Source organism: Pongo abelii, chromosome 20 (genome assembly GCF_028885655.2).
Source record: "Pongo abelii isolate AG06213 chromosome 20, NHGRI_mPonAbe1-v2.0_pri, whole genome shotgun sequence".
NCBI classification, from domain to species: domain Eukaryota; kingdom Metazoa; phylum Chordata; class Mammalia; order Primates; family Hominidae; genus Pongo; species Pongo abelii.
Window position 1 is genome coordinate 33,048,400 of NC_072005.2, and position 24,457 is coordinate 33,072,856.

A 24,457-nucleotide genomic window follows, 5' to 3' on the forward strand; every position below is an offset into this window, starting at 1 on the left:
GCCCCTATCTTAGACTGCCTGCATTTGGCTGGGAGTCTCTCCCAAAAGAAAGCCTGGGGTTGGCCAGGAGTCTCTCAAATTAGAAGGCCTGGGGTCGTTTATGTGTCTGTAACCTTAAAATGCTTGGGGTGATCCACTTGTCTCTATTATTAGAATGCCTGGGTTAGGCCGGGAGTCTCTCCCATTAGAATGCCTGGCATTGCCCAGGTGTCTTTATCATTTGACTGCCTTGGTTGGACCAGGTTTATCTATCATTAGAATCCTTGGGTTCATCCAGGAGTCTCTCCCATGAGAATGCCTGGGGTCGGCTGGGACTCTCTACTACTAGAATGCCTGAGGTCACCCATAAGTCTCTATCATTAAATGGCCTAGAGTCGACCAGGAATCTTTCTCACTAGAATGCCTGCGGTTGCCCTGGTGACTCTATCATTAGACTGACTGGGGTTGGCCAGGAATCTCTCCCATTAAAATGCCTGGGGTTGCCCAAGTGTCTTTATTGTTAGACTCCCCGTGATTGTCCAGGAGTCTCTGCCATTATAATGCCTTGGGTTGGCCAGGTGTCTCTCCCATTAGAACACCTGGTGTTGCCCAGGTGTCTCTATCATTAGAATGCCTGGGCTCACCCTGGAGTCTCTTTCATTAGAATGTCTGGGAGCAGCCCACAGTGTTTTTCAATAGAATGTCTGGGTTTTGCCAAAAGTCTCTCCCATTAGATTGTCTGGAATTGCACAGGTGTCTAGATCATAAGACTACCTGGGTCACCCAGAAGTCTCTCACATTAGAATGCCTTGGGTTCCCCATGTGTCTCTATCATTAGACTGCCTGGGGTTGGCCAGGAATCTCTCCCATCAGAATGCCTGGGGTCTCCCATGTGTCTGTATAATTAGACAACATGAGGTCGAGAAGGAGTCCCTCCCAAAAGAAATGCCTTGGGTCGCCCAGGTTTCTTTCTCCCTAGACTGCCTGGATTCGGCCAGTAGTCTCTTTCATTAGAATGCCTGTTGTTACCCAGTTGTCTCTATTTTTAGACTCCATGGGGCCAGTCAGCTGTCTCTCCCATTGGAATGTCTTGGGTCAGCCAAGAATCTCTCCCGTTAAAATGCCTGGCATCGCTCAGATGTTTCTATCATTAGAATGCCTAAGGTCGGCTGACAGTCTCTCCCATTAAAATGCCTGGATTTGCCCAAGTGTCTCTATCATTAGACTGCCTAAGTTTGGCAACGGATCTCTCTCACAAGAATGCCCGTGGTTGCCCAGGTGTTTCTATCATTAGACTGCCTGTGGTCGGCCAGGGGTCTCTCCCATTAGAATGCCTGGGATTGCCCATGTGTCTCAATAATTAGACTGCCTGCGATCAGCAAGGAGTCTCTTTCAAGAGAATGCCTTGTGTTGAGTGGGAGTCTTTCCTATTAGAATGACTGGGATCTCCCAGGTGTCTCTATCATTAGAATGCCTGGGGTCAGCTGGGAGTCTCTCCTATTAGAATACCTGGGCTCGTGAAGATATCTCTATCATTAGACAGCCTGAGGTTGGCTGGTAGTTTCTTTCATTAGAATGCCTGGGGTCGTCCAGATTTCTTTACAATTAGACTGCCTGGGGTCAGCCAGGAGCCTCTCCCATTTGAATGCCTGGGGTCAGCGGGGAGTCTCTCCCATTAAAATGCCTGGAGTCACCCAGGCGTCTCTATCATTAGACTGCCTGGGGTCAGCCTGGAGTCTTTCCCGTTAGAATGCCTGGGGTCTCCCAGGTATCTCTATCATTAAACTGCCTGGGGTTGGCCAGGAATCTCTCTCATTAGAATGCCTGAAGTTGGCCAAGTGTCTCCCCCATTAGAATGCCTGTTGTCTCCCAGGTGTCTCTATCATTAAACTGCCTGGGTTCAGCCAGGAGTCTCTCTTATTAGAATGCATGGGGTCACCTACATGGAGCCATTGAAGGGAACAACACCCTTGATGCAGAAGATTTAGCACCACTATCTCCATTCCATCTGGGCTTATATGTACTTTTACTTTTTGGTGGTGAAATTGGCTGATGATTTTCCTTTTTCTTCGCTGGACTATTGTGCCAACTGCCAGGCTGCCTCCTGCCCTTACAGCCCTAAGTGACTGCCTTCTTTCCATCAACTCCCAACTTCTTCCAGTGAAATTTAATTGTCTCAATGCCTCCCCCTTCTCCATTCCCTCCATTTTCTCCCAAGAAGCCTGACTCGATTATTTGCATATTTTGAGAAACTGCTGCAGGTTAGTTCTTTTTGCCAGTTCTCCCTGAAACTCCTGGCCTTTTGTGGAGGGAGGGATGGAGAGAATGGGAATCTTCACTAGAAACCATGGGAAGAATTGGAAGTTACATGCTGTATATGCAACGTCCAGCAGTCTGATAAACTGATGATTCTTAATCAAGATTGTTTTCCTGGAGGGGAAGGGGCTTTTATTTTCTTTTAGAGAGGGGAAAGTGTGAGCTCTTCCCTTATTCCTAATGGCTATTTTTGAAGAAAAGAAGGCTAGCAACGTTGGCACAGGCCACCTGGCAAAGGACCCTTGAGTAACTGAAGGTCTCCTAGAACTGGGATTAAGAAACCTTGCTCTCCTCATCTCCAAGGCAGGGACCATCAAGAACCTACAGACTCCAACTCTTCTGCAAGCCTCATGCCAACCCTAGGCTATTGCTGCTGCCCCTTAAACAGAGGCTGTCCTTAACCCACTTCTCCCGCCCTATGATATGTCTGCAGACTCAATCTTCCCAGTCTCACCCAAGTGATCTTCCCATCTTGGCCTCTCATATACCTGAGACTACTCGGACCTTTTTTTTTTCTCTCTCTAACTCTAATTTCAGTTTGTTTCCACAATACTCAGAGTAACTTGCTGTTCTTTTTCTTCTTTGTTCCATCCTTTATTCTCCTATGCTCCTTCCTGCACAGAGTTTGATCTTTGGATTTTTTTTTTTTTTTTTTTGGTTACACTTCACCCTCTGTGTGACAAATAGAGAGAGAGAGAGAGAGAAAGAGAGGAGTTTTTTTAAATTGTGACATGAATTACCTTTTATTATTGTTCACTCGTACTTAATTATTTGGTCTTTAGGGTTGTTCACTATTATTTCCTTGTTATTATTATATATTTACTGTTGGTTCATTTATTTTGAGATGGATGTCGACTGCATGCATCGCATTTAGCTGCCAGCTTGTCATGTCTAAGATGAACAGACAGCTCTCACCTTGCCATATCTAAGGTCGACCAGATGGCTCTCGCCTTGCCGTATCTAAGGTCGACCAGATGGCACTTGCCTAGCCATGTCTAAAGTTGAACAGTTGGCTCTCACCTCATCATATCTAAGGTAGACAAGTTGGATCTCACCTTGCCATGTTTAAGATCGACCAGCTGACTCTCACTTTGCCATATCTAAGGTCGACCAGATGGCTCTCACCTTGCCATGTCTAAGGTCGACCAGATGGCTCTCACCTTGCCATGTCTAAGGTTGACCAGATGGATCTCGCCTTGCCATGTCTAAGGTTGAACAGATGGCTCTTCTTTTTCCATGTCTAAGGTCGGCCAGATGACTCTTGTCTTGCCATGTCTAAGCTCAACCAGATGGCTTTCATTTTTCCTTGTCTTCAGTTGACCAGATGTCTCTCACCTTGCCATGTCTAGGTCAATCAGATGGCTCTCACCTTGCCACATCTATGGTTGACCAGATGGCTCTTGCCATTCTATGTCTAAAGTCTACCAGATGGCTCTCATTTTGTCACGTTTAAGGTTGACCAGATGGCTCTCTTTCCCATTTCTGAGGTCGACTGGATGGCTCTAGCCTTTCTATGTCTGAAGCCAACCAGTTGGCTCTCCTTCCCATGTCTAAAGTTAACCAGATGGCTCTCGCCTTGCCATGTCTGAGGCAGACTAGATGGCTCTCGCCTTGCCATGTCTGAGGTGGACTTGATGGCTCCCACCTTGCCCTATGGTCAACCAGATGGCTCTCACCTTCCCATGACTAAGGTGGACCACATGGCTCTTGCCTTGCCATGTCTAAGCTAGATGAGATGCCTCTTGCCTTACCATGTCTAAGATGGATCTGAAGCCTCTTGCATTACCATCTCTAATGTTGACCAGATGGCTCTTGCCTTGCCATGTTTGAGGTTGACCAGATGCTTCTTGCCTTGCCATGCCTTAAGTAGACCATGTGGCTCTCAACTTCCTATGTCTGAGGTCGACCAAGATGGCTTTCACCTTGCCATGTCTGAAGTGGACTTGATGGTTCCCACCTTGCCATGTCTATGGTCGACCAGATGGCTCTTGCCTTCCCATGACTAAGGTGAACCATATGTCTCTTGCCTTGCCATGTCTAAACTAGACCAGATGCCTCTTGCCTTTCCATGATTAAGGTGGACCCAAACCCTTTTCGCACTTCCATCTCTAAAGTCAACCAGATGGCTCTTTCCTTGCCATGTCTGAGGTCAAAACAAGATGCCTCTTGCCTTGCCATGTCTGAAGTAGATCAGATGGCTCTCACCTTCCCATGTCTGAGGTTGACCAGATGGTTCTCACCTTGCTATGTCTGAGGGAGACTTGATGGCTCCCACCTTACCATGTCTATGGTCAACCAGATGGCTCTTGCCTTCCCATGACTAAGGTGGACCATATGGCTCTTGCCTTGCCATGTCTAAGCTGGACCAGATGGCGCTAGCCTTACCATGTTGAAGGTGGACCCAAAGCCTCTTGCATTCCCATCTCTAAGGTCGACCAGATGGCTGTCATCCTGCCATGTCTAAGGTTGACCAGGTGGCTGTCCCTTGTCACTTCTAAGGTTGACCAGATGACTCTTGCCTTGCCATGTCAAAGGCTGATCAGATGGCTCGCACCTTGCCATGTCAAAGGTCACCCAGATGGCTCTCATCAGCAGCAGTACTGTTCAAGTCCAGTAGCAGGATGTGATGATTCACTGCAACTTCAGTCTCTGTAGTCTCACCTGGGCAGTCTTCGTGTCTCAGCCTCCCGAGTCCTTGGGACTACTGGAACCTTCTTCCACTGTTCTATTCCTAACCCGACATTTAGTTTATTTCCACAGTACTTAGAGTGACTTGCTATTTTCTTCTTTGTTCTTTTGTCTGTTTTCCTATACTCTTTCCTGTAAATGAAGTTGACCTTTTAGATTTTCCTTTGTCACACTCCAGCCTGGTATGACAAATGGAGAGAAAAAGAGAAAGAGAAGAAATATTAATGGTGATATTAATTACCTTTTACCTTGGTTCACTCCCACTTATTTATACATTGTTCTTTAATATTGTTTATTTTTTTGTTTTTGTAAAACATTTACTGTTGGATTTTTTTTGTTTTTGTTTTTTTGAGACTATTTCAGCGATTAGAGTTGGACTTAGCCACAAGAGTGCCATGTCTAAGGTTGACCAGACGGTTCTTGCCTTGTCATGTCTAAGGTCGACCAGATGGTTCTTGCCTTGTCATGTCTAAGGTCGACCAGATGGCTCTTGCAGGCGGCAGTACCGTTCAGGTCCAGCAGAGGGATGTGTTCATGATTTACTGTGGCCTCGATCTCCCTGGTCTCACCCGAGGGGTCTTCCCATCTCGGCTTCCCAATTACCCGGGACTACTCAGACCTCCTTCCTCTGTTGTTTTTTTCTGAACCCAATTTCAGTTTGTTTCCACAGTACACAGAATTACTTGCGTTGTTTTTCTTCTTCATTCATCTCTCTATTTTTCTACACCCCTTCCAGCATGATAAATTTGACCCACTCCAGTCTTGGTGTTACAAACAGAGAGAGAGAGGAGAAAATCTTAATTGTGTTATCAATTACTTTTCACCTTTGTTCACTCCTATTTATTGACACTTAATGTTATCTTTTTTTATTGTTAAATATTCACTGGTGGATTTTCTGCTTATTTATTTTGAGAGAGATGTCAGCCACGAGCATTGGACCAAGGTCAACCAGATGACTTTTGCCTTGCCATGTCTAAGGTCGACCAGATGGCTCTTGCCTCCAGTAATACCGTTCACGTCCAGCAGAGGGAGGTAATCGTGATTCACTGTAACCTTGATCTCTCCAGTCTCACCTGGCTGGTGTTCCCATCTCAGCCACTTGAGTCCCTCAGACTACTCGGACCTTCTTCTTTTTTTCCTCTAACCCCACTTTCAGTTTGTTTCCACACACATAGAGTGACTTGCTGTTTTTTTTTCCCCTTTGTTCTTTTCTCTCGTTATGTCCTATGCTCCTTCCTGAAGGAAGAAGTTGACTTTTATATTTCTTTTAATCACACTCTAGCATGGGTTTGACAAACGGAGACAGCTAGAGAGTGACAGAGAAGTAGAGAGACAGAAGATCTTAATTGTGACATTAATCACCTATTACCTTTGTTCACTTTCACTTATTTACTTATTGGTCTTTAAAGTTGTTATTATTTCTTTGTTATTGTTGAATATTTACTGTTGAAATTTTTGTTTATTTATTTTGAGAAACGTGTTGGCAGCGAGCACTGGACTTAGCTTTCATCTTGCCATGTCTAAGTCGAACAGATGGCTCTCGCCTTCCCATGTCTGAGGACCAGATGGCTCTCAACAGCATCAGTACCATTCAGGTCCAGCAGAGGGATGTGATCCTTATTCTCTGCAGCCTCGTTCTCCCCGGTGTCACCTGGGTGGTCTTCCCATCTTGGCCTCCCGAGTCCTTCGGACTACTTGGACCTTCTTTTTTTTTCTAACCCAACTTTCAGTTTGTTTCTACAGTACTTACAGTGAGTTGCTGTTGTATTTCTTCTTTGTTCTTTTCTCTCTATATATATTCTTACCCTCTTTCCTGCATGATGAATTTGACCTTCTAAATTTTTTTTTTTTTTGGAACAATCCAGCCTGGTTATGACAAATGGAGAGAGAGAGAAGATCTTGTGATATAATTGACCTTTCACCTTTGATCACTCCCACTTATTTATTTATTGGTCTTTAATATTGTTCATGGTTAGTTCTTTGTTTCTGTTAAATATTCCCTTTTGGATTTTTTTTCTTTTGAGACAGATCTTCCCACGATGGTTGTATTTAGCCACCAGCTTGGTAAGTCTAGGGTCGAGCAGATGGCTCTCATCAGCAGCAGTACCATTCAGGTCCAGCAGAGGGATCGGATCGTGATTCACTGTGCCCTGGGGGTCTTCCAGGTCTCTACAGGGTGGCCTTCTGATCTCGGCCTCCTGATTCCCTCAGACTATTTCGACATTCTTCCTCTGTTTTTTCTAACCTTACTTTCAGTTTGTTTCCACAGTTCTTAGAGTGACTTTCTATTTTTTTCTTGTTTTCTCTTTATATTTTCCTGTGCTCCTTCCTGCTTGAAGAAGTTGACAGAGAGAAATCAAGAGAGAGAGTAGAGATTAGAAGAACTCAATTGTGATATTAATTACCTGTTACATTTGTTCACTCCCACTTATTTGTCTTTAATATTGTTTGTTGTTATATCTTTGTTATTGTTAAATATTCACTGTTGGATTTGTTTCTGTTTGGAGTGAACAAAGGTGAAAAGTAATTAATAACACAATTAAGATTTTCTCCTGTCTCGCTGTTTGTGTCTGTCTGTCTGTCTCTCTCTCCAAGATGTCAGCTGAGAAGACTGGACTTGGCTGCCAGCTTGCCAAGTCTAAGGTCAACCAGATGGCTCTTGCCTTGCCATGACTAAGGATGACCAGATGGCTCTTGCCTTTGGAAGTACCATTCAGGTACAGCAGAGGGATGTGATCATGATTCACTGTGGTCTTAATCTTCCCAGTGTCACCCAGGTGGTCTTCCCATCTTGGCTTCCCTAGTCCCTCAGGCTACCTGAACTTATCCTCCTCCTTCCTCTCTTTTTTTCCTAACCCCACTTTCAATTTTTTTTCTACAGTGAAACTAACTGAAGTTTTAGAGAGACTTGCTGTTGTTTTTCTTCTTTGTTCTTTTCTCCCTTTTTCTACACTCGTTCCTGCATGATGAAATTGACCTTTTATATTTTTTTGTCACATTCCAGCCTGGGTGCGACAAATGGAAAGGGGAAGAGAGAGAGAGAGAGTGTGAGAGAGCAGAATATTTTAATTGTGATATTAGTTACCTTTTACCTTTGTTCACTCCCACTTATTTATTGGTCTTTAATATTGTTTGGTATTATATTTTTGTTATTGTTAAATATTCACTGTTGGACTTTTTGTTTATTTTGAGACAGATGTCGGCAGTGAGCATTGGATTTAGCCACCAGCTTGCCAAGTCTAAGGTCGATCAGGTGGCTCCTGCCTTGACATGTCTAAGGTTGACCAGATGGCTCTAGCTGGCACCAGTACCATTCAGGTCCAGCAGAGGAATGTGACAGTGATTCCCTGTGGCTTTGATCTCCCCTGTCTCGCCTGGGTGGTTTTCCCATCTTGGCCTCTGGAGTCCCTGGGACTACTCAGACCTTCTTCCTCTGTTTTCTTTCTAAGACCACTTTTAGTTTGTTTCCACAGTACTCAGAATGGTTTGCTGTTTTCTTCTTTTCTCCATTTTTCTATGCTCCTTTCTGCACGATGAAGTTGATCTTTTAGATTTCTGTCACACTCTAGCCTGGCATAACAAATTGAGAGAGAGAGAGAGAGGAGAAAATCTTCATTGTGATAATTATCTTTTACCTTTGTTCACTCCCACTTATTTATTGGTCCTTAATATTGTTATTATTTTTCGTTATTGTTCAATATTTACTGTTGGACTTTTTGTCATTTATTTTGAGACCAATTTTGGCTGCAAGCGTTGGACTTAGCCATCAGCTTGCCACGTCTAAGGTTGACCAGATGCCTCTTGCTGGTGATAGTACCATTCAGGTCCAGCAGAGGGATGCATTCGTGATTCACTGAGAACTCAGACTCCCAGGTTTTACCCGGGTGGTCTTCCCATCTTGGCCCCCCGCATACCTGAGACTACTCAGACCTTCTTCGTGTGTTTTTTGTTGTTCTTGTTGTTGTTGATGTTGATGGAGTCTCACTCTGTTGCCAGGCTGGAGTGCAGTGGCTGATATTGGCTCACTGCAACCTCCACCTCCTGGGTTTAAATGATTCTCCTTCCTCAGCCTCCTGAGTAGCTAGGACTACAGGCATATGCCACCAAGCCCAGCTAATTTTTGTATTTTTAGTAGAGACGGGATTTCACCATGTTGGCCAGGATGGCCTTGATTTCTTGACCTCGTGATCTGCCTGCCTTGACCTCCCAAAGTGCTGGGATTACAGGCATGAGCCACCATGCCCAGCCTCTGCTTTTTTTTTAACCCACTTTTAGTTTGTTTCCATAGTACTTAGAGTGATTTTCTTTTGTTTTTCTTCTTTGTTCTTTTCTCTATTTTCCTACATTCCTTCCTGCACAATAAAGTTGATCTTTTAGATTTTTTATTTTGTCACACACTCCAGCCTGGGTGTGACAAACAGAGAGACAGGGGAGAAGATCTCAATTGTGATATTAATTACTTTTTACCTTTGTTAACTGCAACCTGTTTATGTATTGTTCTTTAAATTTTTTTTATTTGTCATTGTTAAGTATTTACTGTTGGATTTGTTTATTTATTTTGAGAGAGATGTCGGCTGTGAGCGATGGACCAAGGTCAACCTGATGGACCTCACCTCTCGCCTTGCCATGTCTAAGGGTCAACCAGATCTCTCTCGCCAGCAGCAGTACAATTCAGGTTGAGCAGAGGGATGGGATCATGATTCACTGTGGCCTTGATCTTCCTGGTCTCGCCCGGGCAGTCTTCCCAACTGGCCTCCCGTGTCCCTTGGACTACTCAGACCTTCTTCCTCTCTTTTTTCCTAATTCCACTTTCTGTTTGTTCCCATAGTACTTGGAGAGACTTGCTATTCTTTTTTTTTTCTTTGTTCTTTTCTCTCTCTCTTTTCCTATGCTTCTTCCTGCATGGTGAAGTTTACCTTTTAATTTTTTTTTTTTTTTATCACACTCAAGCCTGGGTGTGACAAATGGAGAGAGAGAAAGAAAGAGAGAGAGAGAAGATCTTAATTGTGGTATTACCTTTTACCTTTCTTCTCTCCCACTTATTTATTGGTCTTTCATATTGTTACCATTTCTTTGTTATTGTTAAGTATTCACTCTTGTATTTTTTGTTTATTTATTTTGAGATGAATATCGGCCATAAGCACTGGACTTAGCCACCAGCTTGCCAAGTCTAAGGACAAACAGAAGGCTCTCACTTTGCCACATCTAAGAGCTAGATGGCTCTTGTCCATTACAGTACCATTAAGGTCCAGCAGAGAGATGCAATCATGATTCACTGTGGCCTCAATCTCCCTGGTCTCACCTGGGTGGCCTTCTCATCTCAGACTCCCAATTCCATCAGACTACTCGGACATTCGCTGTTTTTTTCCAGCCCCACTTTCAGTTTCTTTTCACAGTACTTACAGTGACTTGCTGTTGTTTTCCTCCTTTGTTCTTTACTTTATTTTCCTACGCCCCTTCCTGCACAATGAAGCTGACCTTTTAGAGTTTTTTTGACACATTACATCCTGGGTTTGACAAACAGAGAGAGAGAAAGATCTTAAGTGTGACATTAATTACCTTTAACTTTGTTTACTCCCACTTATTTGGCTGTTTGTTGTTCTATTATTGTTTATTATATTTTTGTTATTGTTATGTTTATTGTTTGTTTGGAGAAAGGGTCTCACTCTGTCACCCAGAATCACTGCAGCCTTTGGACTTAAGTAATCCTCACACTTCCAATGCCTCCCCTTTCCCCAGTACCTGAGACTACAGACACAAGCCACCACACCAGTTGACTTTTGTATTTTTTACTTCTACTTTTTTATTATTATTATTTTCATATCTTGAGACAGAGTCTTGCTCCATCGGCCAGGCTAGAGTGAGCAATGGTGTGATCTTGGCTCACCGCAACCTCTGCCTAATGGGTTCAAGTGGTTCTTCTGCCTCAGCCTCCCGAGTAGCTAGGACTACAGGCATGTCCCACTACACCAGGCTAATTTTTGTATTTTTAAATGTTTGATGGGGAGGTATGTGTAAAGACAAGATTAGAGGTTCCGTCATGTTGCCCCAGGCTGGTCTCCAACTTCCTCTTTTTTTTTTTTCTAATCCCACTTTCAGTTTGTTTCCACAGTACTTAGAGTGACTTGCTGTTGTTTTAGGTTTTACGTTCTTCTCTACTTTCCTATGCTCCTTCTTGCATGCTTAAGTTTACCTTTTAGATTTTTTCTTTTTGTCACACTCCAGCCCGTGTGACAGAGAGAAAGAGATTTTAATTGTGATAATTATCTTTTACCTTTGTTCACTCCCACTTATTTATTTATTGGTCTTATTATTGTTTGTTATTATTTCTTTGTTATTGTTAAATATTTACTGTTGTGTTTTTTATTTATTTTGAGACAGGTGTCGGCCGTGGCCACTGGACCTAGTCGCCAGCTTGCTACGTCTAAGGTCGACCAGACGGTTCTCGCCACCGGCAGTACTGCTCAGGTCCAACAGAGACATGTGATCGTGATTCACTGTGGCCTCGATCTCCCTGGTCTTGCCTGGGTGGTCTTCCCATCTCGGCCTTCCGAGTAGCTGGAACTACTCAGACAATTTTCAGTTTGCTTCCACAATACTTAGAGGGGGTTGCTGGTTTTTTCCTTTGTTCTTCGCTCTTTCTCTCTGTTTTAAGTTTTTTACACTCCTTCCTGCACACTGAAGTTAATGTTTTAGATTTTTTTGTGGCGGGGTGGGGGCTAGGTCTTCTCACTCTGTCACACCCTGGTTGGAGTGCAGCTTGTGCAATCAGCAGTGAGCTGTGATCACGCGTCTGCACTATAGCCTGGGTGGGACAGTGTGACACACAAAGATCGAGAGAGAGAGAGAGAGAGAGAGAAAGGGACAGAGAGAAAGAGAGAGAGAGGCAACAATTATGATCTTAATTGTCTATTTACCTTAGTTCATTCCCACTTATTTGGTTATTTATTGTTCTATTATTGTTTGTTATTGTTTCTTTGTTATTGTTATGTTTATTGTTTCTTTTTTTTTTTTTTTTATGTGTATGTATGTACAGACAGGGTTCTGGGTTCTGCAATGTTGCCCAGGCTGGTCTCGAACTCCTGCACTCAGGCAATCCTCCTGCCTCGACTACCCAAACTGCTGCTATTACAGGCATGAGCCACTGTGCTTGGCTCCTATCTATATATCTATCTATCTACTTATCTTTTGAGTAGAGATGTTTCTTTTTTAACTTTAATTATATTAATAATTATTATTAGAGGTGTTGCCGCACATCTCCTGGGCTCCAGCAATTCTCCAGCCTTGTCTTCCCAAACTGCTGTAATTACAGGCATGACCTGCCATGCACAGTCTGGTTATATTTTTGATGTGTTTATTCTTTCCAGACCTCATTTCCACTTTGGATGCATAGTTGATAATATGGGGATTGAAAACAAATATTTTGAGAGAGATCAATCTCACAAACCTGCCTTTTCTTTCTAGTGGCACAAGCCTCATCAGGTGTAGTGTGCCTGATCTCTGGTGGTTTTAAATAGTGTAGAAAGCATTGCTGTATTTTCCCTGCCAGGGAGTCCCAAAAAACAGCTAGAGAAGCAAATTATAGAAGAGAAAGAGGTTTATAATTAAAGTGAGGGTCAGAAACTTTTGTGGATAAGGCTGATTTTAGCCAAGATTTGAAGGGGATATTCATTCATTCAACAGATGCTGCAGTCTACCTGATATGTTTCAGGTACTCCTATGAAATAGGAATACAACAGTGAACAAACATTAAACACAAAGTTTTTAATCTAGTGAGGCAGAGAAACTTCCCTCAAATTATCATACAAATATGAACTTCCATGAAAGCAAACTCAATGTCCAGTAGGAAAATTGTGAAATTATGAAATGTTATTTTGATTTAATGTTATATAGCCATTGAGGTTCTTTCAAATAATTATAAAATGATCACAACAACAACAACAGGTATTTTAAAAGTATGGTATAAAAGTACAGAGTATAATCTTTGTTTTATAAAAATAAGTGCAAAGTTACCTCTGCATAGAGGTGGTTCTATGCCACACTAAACTGGTTATCCCTGGTGATGAGATTAGCAAGCACAGACTATGTTCTCATAAAAGAATAATGTTTTAGTCAGGAGGCAAGCAAATTTGTTTTTCCACTGTTTGAATTTACAATTAAATACTTTGCATGCTTTAAATGTAATGGAAGTTTTGTTATATACTCTTATTCTCATATTAGGCTGTTTCATTTTAATTTTGACGTTGGCAGGGAATAAGGTGAAGGTGGACTCTTCTTGTTAAGTGGAGCACATGTGGTCCTGGAGAAAGCCGTCACACAGTGGGCTCTGAGAGATGTGGTCTATGGGCACTAATTCCCTCTCAGTCCCTGCCTAAGCAAGATTCAACTTCCTCTGCCTGCTGTTTCATTTTCTTCTTCTATTGTCTGGTATATTTTAAGATAAAAACTTGTTTCCAAAGGGAAAGTTTCAGAAATGCTTCCAAGAATAAGAATTCAAGTTGGATTTCCAAGTAGTATTCCTGGGCAACTGATTAAATTCTTTTGTCAATAATCAAAATCTGGAATGTCCTGGATTAGTTCCACCATTTCATCATGATAACTCCCTCTTCTATAATCCCTACTAGAAATGATTGCTTTGCCTAAAAGCTTTTCCCGAGAAGACACTGGTGTGTTATTCCTTTATCAGCTTATGAAAATTAATTCTGGTTGTGTACAGTGGCTCATGTCTGTAATCCCAGCACTTTGGGAGGCCGAGGTGGGCGGATCTTGAGGTCAAGAGATTGAGACCTTCCTAGCCAACACGGTGAAACCCTGTCTCTACTAAAAATACAAAATTAGTGGGTGTGGTGGCATGCGCCTGTAGTCCCAGCTACTTGGGAGGCTGAGGCAGGAGAATCACTTGATCCTGGGAGGCAGAGGGTGCAGTGAGCCGAGACAGCGCCACTGCATTGCAGCCTGGCGACAGAGCGAGACTCCGTCTAAAAATATATATATATTAATTCTACATTTCTAGGATTTTTATTGTGCCTTTTTTTTAAGCCACTGGTTTTCTCAAGTTAAACATTAAAAGTATTATGGAAGTATTGATGATGTACTCAGAGGAAAACAATAGAGCATATAATTTATTTGTTATAAAATGTAAAAGTTCTGCAAGATTTTCCTCTGATTTGTAAAATGTTCTCTCTCAAGAAAGTTTTTCTTTATGTCTTACAATTTTTTTTTTTATTTTAAAGACCCATGGGGTTACTTAAAGTGTGATAGTTGTGTTGTTGTAGTGAAGATAATTACACATACAACCTGGCTTTTGTGGCATCTTGCTTACTCTATTGTGCAGAACAGATACCAAAGGTTGGCCTTATGAAGCTGGAGCTATTTTTGCACTGTTATTTCAGAAATGCTGAAAGAACGTCCTACTGATTTTCTAATACTCAAAATTATACAATAATATACTTGGACTTTTAGGTCTTAAAGACTTTTCAACATGAGTTTCTGTTAAAATCTAATATGAAATGCAGCTGCCATCCAGAATCTTAACAGTGTTTGCTGCCAGCCAACTGAATGACTTATTGGAGGAAGGATTCATGACTTCTGGGCCTGAGGGACTGGCTGTCAGGGGGCTGGTTTGAGCAAAGCTCTTCCATAGGTGACCCTGTATTTGCACTGACAGAAGCTCCTATTGCACAGAATTGTACAATTATTCAGAAAGAGTAGAAATCATGAATCTACATTTTACCTGATTTCAAACTGGTTGACAATTTACTTCTACAGATTATTTTTTCTCTTCTCCACTTAATTTATTTATTCCATCTATTTTTTTCGTTTTCTGCCAACTATTGTATTTTTCTAGGGATAGTTGCAGGAAAGAAACTGATTTCTATCAGAGTGCTTATTATAATTCTATTCTATTACTCTGTGAACAAAGATGCCAAAATCCTCACCCAAATATTAAGAAATCAAATCCAAAAATGTATAAAAAGAATTATATACTACAACCCAGTGAGACTTATTACAGGCATGCAAGTCTGGTTCAACATTTGAATATAAATTAGGCTGGGTGTGGTGGCTCATACCTGTAATCCTAGTGCAGTAGGAGGCCAAGGAAAGAGGATCACTTAAGGCCAGGAGTTCAAGATAAGCCCAGACAACATAGCAAGACTCTGTCTTTTAAAGAAATTAGTTCATCATATTAAGATATAGAAAGATAATATGATCTTAACAATACAATCAGAAAAATTATTTGGCAAAATCCAAAATCTATTCATGAGAAAACCGCTCTGCAAACTAAAAATAGGGAAAAACTTCCTCAATTTCAAAAGAATGTTTATTAAGAAAAACCTACATCTTACCTCACGCTAAATGTAGAAACACTAGATTCCTTCCTGCTAAGATCAGGAGCAAGGCAAAGATGTCTCCTCTCACCATTCCTATACAACATTATACTATAAGCCCCAGGTAATACAATGACAAGAATAGAAAAGGTACATAGATTAGGGAGGAAGAAATAAAACTGTCTTTTTACACAGATGATGTAATTGCCTATGGAGAAATCTGAAAGGATCACAAAACAAAATCTTAGAATAACCAATTATAATGAGCGATTTTACCAACTTTGCAAATTATAAGAAAATGTAAATGTCAATTATTGTCCTACATATTAGCAGTGTAATTAGAATCTGAAATTAAAAACACAATGATATTTATGCTAGTACCAATAACAATAAAATACTTAAGTGCAAATATAACAAAATAAATATAAATATAGGACTTTATTCACTTCAAAACTGTGAATAAAAACATCAAAGATATAAATAAATGGAGAGAAAATTCACATTCAAGAAACATTCAACTTTGTTAAAATGTCAGTACCTCCCAACTTTACATGTTCAATGCAGTCCCAATCAAAATTCCACAAAGTTAGTTTGTGGATATTGACAAACTGACCCTAAAGTTTATATGAAAAGGCAAAAGACCCAGAATAGCCAAGAAAATATTCAAAAAGAACGGTTGGAATGACACCACCCAACTGTAAGAACTACTATAAGGCTACAGTAATCAAAACAACACGGTACTGTTAAAAATAATAGAGAAACAGATAAATGAAACAAAAGAGAAAGGTCAGAAATTGACCCACACAAATATAGTCAGCTTATTTTTGATGAAATGGCAAAGGCAATTCAATTGAGAAAGAATAATTTTTCAAAAAACAGTACTGGAAAAACTAGACATCCACATGCAAGAGAAAAAAAAAAAAAGAAAAAAAAAAAAACCCTAAACCCAGACCTGATAACTTTCACAGAAATTACTCAAAATGGATCATAGCTCAATATAAAAGGAAAACCCACAAAACTTTTAGAAAATAACAAAGAACAGAATCTGAATTACCTCAGGTTTTGCTCCTTTCTACAACACCCAAAATATGATCCATGAAAGGAAAATCTGCTAAGTTGAACTACATTAAAAATAACATTTCTGCACTGCCAAAGATGCTGTTAAAAGAATAAAAATGCAAACCACAGAATAAGAGAAAATATTTGCAAAACACATCACTGATAAAAGACTGGTATCCAGAATATGTGACAAGAAATAAAGAACTCTTAAAACGCAAGAATAAGAAATGAACAACCCAATTATAAAATTGCAAAAGATCCAGATACCTTACTAAAGAACATATAAGCATGGCAAATAAGCATATGAAAATATGCTCAACATCATATGTCATTAGGAAATTGAAGATAACAATGGCATACTGCCACGCACATATTAGAATGGCTAAAATCCAAAACAATGACTACACTAAATGCTGGTGAGAATGTAGAGTAACAAGAGCCCTCATTTATCGCGGGTGAATATGCAAAGTGCTATGACCAGTTTGGAAGACAGTTTGCCCGTTTCTTACAGAGCTACATATACACTTAAGTGCAATCCAGCAATCACACTCTGTGGCCTTTATCCAAAAGAGGTGGAAACTTTCATCTACACAAAACTCTTCACCCTACTATTTAGAAGAGTTTTACACATAATTGCCAAAACATGAAACCAACCAAGATATTCTTCAATAGGTAAATGAATAAACTAACTGTGGTGCAACTATACAACAAACATTATTCACTGATAAAAAGAAATGAGCTGTCAAGCCTTGAAAAGATATGAGGAACCTTAAGTGCATATGGTTGTGAAAGAAGGAAATCTGAAAAGGCTACATGCTATCTGATTCCAAGTATATGACATTCTGTAAAAGGCAAAACCATGGAGACAGTAAGAAGATCTGTGGTATCCCCAAGTTTGGGGGAAAGAGGGAGAGATGAATAGGTGGGGTACAGCATATATTTTAAGACAGTAAAACTATTCTGCATAATGCAGTAATGGTGGATACATGTCATGTCATTATGCATTTGTCAAAATCCATAGATTTTAAAATTTAAAAAAACATGAATTTGAATGCAAACTTTAGATTTCAGCTAATAATGACTTTTCTATAATAGTTCATTAACAGTAAAAATATGCCACACCAATGTAAGGTGTTAATAACAGAGGAGAAGCTGGGTGCGGGGAGAGGATACATGGAAACTCTGTGCTTTCCACTTAATGTTTATGTAAACTCAATACTTACCAAAAAAATAAAGTATAAAAAATATCCCAATGATTACTATCAAAAGTAGACTGGATTTAAAAATTATACTAGTTACAAATATGTAACTGAATATAGTCCTATGCAGCAATTAAAATAAATAAACTCAGGTGTTAAATGTCATCCCCATGATCATAATCACAAAAAACCTATAGAATATACACAAAAGAAAATAAAAAGTGTAAATGTTTCACCAGAAAAAATCAACCAAACAAGAAGAAATAATGTAGAAAATACAAAACTAGAAGATGTAAGATATACAGAAAACAAATAGCAAAAGGACAGAACTCTCTACTTTTGAGTAATTATTTTAAATGTAAATGTATTAAACTATCCAATTAAAAGGCAGAAATTGGCAGAACAGACTATAAAACATGATCTAACTATCTTGTTTTTACAAGACTCACATTAGATTCAAAGATACAACTAGGCTGAAAGTAAAAGGAAGAAAACAGATATTTCGTGCAAACAGTAAGCAAAATAGATTTGGGTTGGCTATATTAATATCAGACAAAATAGACTTAAAATCAAAAATCTTACACAAAAATACAAAGACACTGTGTATTCACAAAAGTCCCTTTAGCAAGAAGATATAAATATTATAAGCATGCATGTACTTAATAATAAACCACTAAAATATATGAAGCACAAATTGACAGAAATGAAGAGAGAAGTCGACAGTTCTAAAATAATAGAGATGATAATACTCCACTCTCTGTAATGAACAGAATCACCAGATAGAAGATAAGTTAGAAATAAATGGCTTATATAACACAACAAACCAACTAAATTTAACAGATACATATACAGAATACTGCACCCAACAACAGAAGAATACACACTATTCTCAATGTCCATGGATCACACATGGACATTCTCCAGGATGGACTGTATGTTATGTCACAAATCAAGTCAATAACAGAAAGAAAACTAAAACACTCACAAAGTTGTAAAAATTAACATACTCTTAACCAATAAGTAAAAGAAAAAAATCTCAAGGGAAATTTAAAAATACAGAGAATGGAAAATGAAAATACAACATACCAAAAGTTATGAGATGCACAAAAGCAGTGTGAAGATCAGAAATTTATAGCTATAAACACATTAAAGAAGGGCCTTGGCTGGGCGCGGTGGCTCATGCCTGTAATCCCAGCACTTTGGGAGGCCAGGCGGGTGGATCACCTGAGGTCAGGAGTTTGAGACTAGCCTGGCCAAAATGGTGAAACCTTGTCTCTACTAAAAATACAAAAATTAGCCGGGCATGGTAGCGGGCATCCGTAATCCAAGCTACTCAGGAGGCTGAGGCAGGAGAATTGCTTGAACTCAGGGGGTGGAGGTTGCAGTGAGCTGAGATTGCACCACTTCACTACAGCCTGGGCAACAGAGTGAGACTCTGTCAAAAAAAAAATGAAGAAGAAGAAGAAGAAGGGTCTCAAATCAATAACCTAACTTTATGACCTAACAAATTAGAAAAAGAATGAACTATGCACAAAATAAGCAGAAAGAAGAAAATAATGAAGATCTTAGTAGAGATAAAATAGAGACCAGAAAAACAGAAACACAACAAAACCAAAATTTGGTTCTTGGTTCTTCAAAAATGTTGAAAATTCACAAACTTCTAGCTACACTATGAAAAAAAATTACAGAATACTCAAAATAGTAGAATGAGAAATGAGATGGGGACATTACTACTAATTCTTTTTTTTTTTTTTTTTTTTTTTTTTGAGACAGTCTCACTCTGCCACCAGGCTGGAGTGCAGTGGCCCGATCTCAGCTCACTGCAACCTCCGCCTCCCAGGTTCAAGCGATTCTCCTGCCTCAGCCTCTCAAGTAGCTGGGATTACAAGCACACACCACCATGCCCAGCTGATTTTTGTATTTTTAGTACAGACAGGGTTTCACCATATTGGCCAGAATGGTCTCAATTTCCTAATCTCATGATCTGCCTGCCTGATTCTAAGAAATAAAATGTTTTAAAGAGTGTACTGTGAACAACTGTGTGACAACAAAATGAACAATCTAGATGAAATGGACAAATTTCTAAGTATAAAAAACCTAGCAAGACTTGATTACCAAGAATAGAAAAACTGAATTGATCCATAACTTATAAGGAAATCAAATAAAAAATCAAAAACCTGCTGACAAAGAAAAGCCCTTGACCTGATGTCTTCAGTAGTTAATTCTACCAAACATTTTGAAAGACTGAAAATCTTTTTCAAACTCTTCCAAAAAATTGAAAAGGAGAGATCAGTTCCAAACTCATTCCACAATCTCAGCATTACCCTATATCAAAGCCAGAAAAAGACACTACAGAAAACTACAGATTAATTATCCCTTATGAACACAGATGCAAAACTCAACAAAATTCTAGCAAATAAAATTCAGCAGCATATTAGAAAGATGATCTCACCATCTTGAATTAATTTTTGTATAAGGTGTAAGGAAGGGATCCAGTTTCAGCTTTCTACATATGGCTAGCCAGTTTTCCCAGCACCATTTATTAAATAGGGAATCCTTTCCCCATTGCTTGTTTTTCTCAGGTTTGTCAAAGATCAGATAGTTGTAGATATGCAGCGTTATTTCTGAGGGCTCTGCTAGACCTAAAACCATAAAAACCCTAGAAGAAAACCTAGGCATTACCATTCAGGACATAGGCATGGGCAAGGACTTCATGTCTAAAACACCAGAAGCAATGGCAACAAAAGCCAAAATTGACAAATGGGATCTAATTAAACTAAAGAGCTTCTGCACAGCAAAAGAAACTACCATCAGAGTGAACAGGCAACCTACAAAATGGGAGAAAATTTTTGCAACCTACTCATCTGACAAAGAACTAACATCCAGAATCTACAATGAACTCAAACTAATTTACAAGAAAAAAACAAACAACCCCATCAAAAAGTGGGCGAAGGACATGAACAGACACTTCTCAAAAGAAGACATTTATGCAGCCAAAAAACACATGAAAAAATGCTCACTATCACTGGCCATCAGAGAAATGCAAATCAAAACCACAATGAGATACCATCTCACACCAGTTAGAATGGCAATCATTAAAAAGTCAGGAAACAACAGGTGCTGGAGAGGATGTGGAGAAATAGGAACACTTTTACACTGTTGGTGGGACTGTAAACTAGTTCAACCCTTCTGGAAGTCAGTGTGGCAATTCCTCAGGGATCTAGAACTAGAAATATCATTTGACCCAGCCATCTTATTACTGGGTATATACTCTAAGGACTATAAATCATGCTGCTATAAAGACACATGCACATGTATGTTTATTGCGGCACTATTCACAATAGCAAAGACTTGGAACCAACCCAAATGTCCAACAATGATAGACCTCATTAAGAAAATGTGGCACATATACACTATGGAATACTATGCAGCCATAAAAAATGATGAGTTCATGTCCTTTGTAGGGACATGGATGAAACTGGAAATCATCATTCTCAGTAAACTATCGCAAGGACAAAAAACCAAACACTGCATATTCTCACTCATAGGTGGGAATTGAACAATGAGAACACATGGACACAGGAAGGGGAACATCATACTCTGGGGACTGTTGTGGGGTGGAGGGAGCGGGGAGGGATAGCTTTAGGAGATACACCTAATGCTAAATGACAAGTTAATGGGTGCAGCACACCAGCATGGCACATGCATACATATGTAACTAACCTGCACATTGTGCACATGTACCCTATAACTTAAAGTATAATAATAATAAAATTTAAAAAAAAGAAAGATGATCTCACCATGACCAAGTGGAATTTATTCTTAGAATGCAAGGATATCTTACAACATGAATTTTTTAACGTATAAAAATTGATCAATGCGTACACATTAACAAAATAAAAGAAACATTGATCACCTCATGGATGCAGAGAAAAGTATTTTATGAAATTCAAAATCTTTTCAGGGTGAAAACACTCAAAAAAGTAGGAATTTTAAAACTAAAATACTACCATTGTGAAATCCACACATTAAAAAACCACATCAAACAATGTACTCCAGGGTGAAAGACAAAAAGCTTCTGCTCTAAGCTCAGGAACAAGGCAAAGGTGTCTGCTTTTGCCATTTCTATTCCACATCGTGTTGGAAGTTCTAGTCAAATTAAGAATTAAAAAGAAAACAAACTATCCAAATTGGAAATGTAAAGGTAAAATTACCCTAGCCTACAGATAATATAATTTTATGTGGAAAGCTCTAGAGATTTCACAGATCCACACAAAAATTATTACAACTAATAAATTCAGCATAGTAGCAGCATACAAAATTAACATACAAATATCACTTGTGTTTCTATATAGTAATAATGAATAATCAGAAAACAAAACTAAGCAAACAAGCACATTTACAATAGCACTGAAAAGAATAAAATACGTCGGGAGTAACCAAAAAAGCAAAAAATTCTATTTTGCAGAAATAGAAAAATCCTACCTAAATTTCATATGGAATCTCAAGGGACCCCGAAGAGTCAAAATTATCTTGAAAAAGAAGACCAGTGTTACAAAATTTACACTTACTCATTCCAAAGCTTAATGCAAAGTTCCAAAATAGTGTGGTATTGGCAAAGAGACACACATATGGACACTGGAACAGTGTAAAGCAGTATATGGTCAAATAATTTTTGATGGGGATACGAAGACCGTTCAATGGGCAAAGGACTGTCTTTATAACAATTGGTGCTGGGAAAAAATGGATATCCACAAGCAAAAGGATGAAGTTGAACCTTTACCCTACACCATAAACAAATAAAAATGCATCAAAGCCCTAAAGGTAAGAACTTAAACTATAACATTTTTGAATAAAATATAAGTAGAAAACAACATGACAATATCACAAATATAATGACACATTTAAACAAGTAGATGTGGCCGGGCATGGTGGCTCATGCCTGTAATCCCAGCACTTTGGGAGGCGGAGGCAGGCAGATAACGAGGTCAAGAGATCGAGACCATCCTGGTCAACATGGTGAAACCTCATCTCTACTAAAAATACAAAAATCAGCTGGGCGTGGTGGCGCATGCCTGTAGTCCCAGATACTTGGGAGGCTGAGGCATAAGAATCGCTTGAACCCAGGAGGTGGAGGTTGCAGTGAGCCGAGACAGGCCACAGCACTGTACAGCCTGGTGACAGAGCGAGACTCTGTCTTAAAAAACTAAAAAAAAAAAAAAAAAAAAAAGAAAAAGTAGGTGTAAAACTATCCACAGTAGATACTCTCATTTACATAAAATCCAGTAAGAAAACAAAAGTGAAGTTCTGGCTTCCGGTAATACTGGAGTAGCTTGTTAAACTAACACTCTCACAGGTAACAATGATACAATCTGGATAAAATATTATATATAGTTACATAGAAACACTCATCTATATACAATACATACATATGTGTGTGTAACTGAATGAGAATTTCAACCTTTCCCACTGTAGGGAAGATAGTTATTTCAGTTTGAATTCAGCCACATTTACCCCGTCTTCAAATAATAACAATGTTCTTCCAAAGAATATAACAGAATTTAGTCTCTGTAACTACTATTTATAATTTCTATTACACAATATTAAAATTCATAAAATGTGTGAAGAAATGTAACACGCAAACTATACACAAGATAAAAAGCAGGCAGCAGAAGCTATTTCTAAGATGTCCGAGATGATGTAATCAGCAGACAAGTATTTCAGGGCAGCTATTGTAAGTACGTTCATGGGGGTAAAGGAAAATATTCTCATAATGAATTAACTCATGTAGAGTCTCAGCAGAGACATGGAAATTATAAAAAGAGTAAAATAGAAGACAATAAAATAATAAAATAAAAAGAACTTTTAGTTTACAAACAGAGTAGAAACAGAAGACAGCAATAGAAACCATCCAATCTGAAGACTGAAACAAGTTTAAAGAAAATGAAAACAGCCTTAGAGACCTGTGAAATGATTGAGTCTGAGACAGAGAGGGAGAGACAGAAAAATTAAGTATAATACAAAAACAAACAACTAATAGCTGAAAATTTAAAAACTTGGTCAAAACCGCAAATTTTTATATTCAAAAGGTGAGCACACTCCAAAACAAAAACAAAAACAAATAAAACCATATCGAGGCCCTACTGTGATTTAGAAAACTGGCAGAGCAAGATTTTCCAGGGAGTTGCTATGATTTCTCATTTTCACTATTTATAATAATGGAAAATATGCACTCCTTAGTTTTCTTCTTGGAGAAAGTCTGACTTGTCAAGCACAGATGACTTTTTAGTTTAGTTTTCAAGGTTTAATTTCTTACCTTGGAAATCGATTAAATTTGTTTCTTTAAAATGTCGCAGTAAAATTGCTCCTCCAGACAGATGTCCACGGAGATTCTGTCCTGCTGTGTCCGCCTTTCACAGAACTGAGGTTGTGCCTTCACCAGTTTCAGAAGCGTGTAGGCACGCTTTATTACAGTGGCAGCAGCGTCCCTGTGAGAGGTCTAACCCAGGTGTGGGTCCTGCAGCCAGCCCGGGGATCCAATGGGTCCTCCTATGGAGCACAGGAAGAATCGTGGCAGGCCAGAGATACAGAAAAGGTGGCTTTTAAAAGGGAAGTGTCAGGTTACCAAGAACTGGGTACTTTCACATGAGGCAGTGAACTGACGGTTTCAGACACTCAGGAGGGAGCTTGCCGCTGGACTCAAGCCCAAGAACTGTCAGGCCCGCAGTCCTTCGTCCCTGCCCATAGAAAGGGGCAGCACTGCGCATGTCTGAAGCCGTGTGGCAAAGGGCGGGGCAATAAGAAGGGTGGGGCCGAAAGGAGTGGCCCCTCAGGGGGAAGGGGCGGGGAGATCCCAGCTACTAGAGGACGCCCCTTCCAATGGCAACT

At 39.7% G+C, this 24,457-nt stretch overlaps 1 long non-coding RNA gene across 11 annotated transcripts in view; it reads right to left on the minus strand.

Moving 5' to 3' along the window:
- Nucleotides 1-24,457, minus strand: part of LOC112130133 (uncharacterized) — a 61,213-nt gene that overhangs the window by 36,252 nt on the left and 504 nt on the right. For 8 of the 11 annotated variants that reach the window (XR_010138462.1, XR_010138465.1, XR_010138458.1 and 5 more), the window contains exon 2: nt 23,886-24,118. This is a non-coding gene — a long non-coding RNA (uncharacterized LOC112130133). Of the gene's footprint in view, nt 1-3,009; nt 5,163-10,386; nt 10,491-15,053; nt 15,145-23,885; nt 24,119-24,457 lie in introns of those variants that run through there. The other 3 variants (XR_008516195.2, XR_008516193.2, XR_008516194.2) reach the window with 3 other exon arrangements.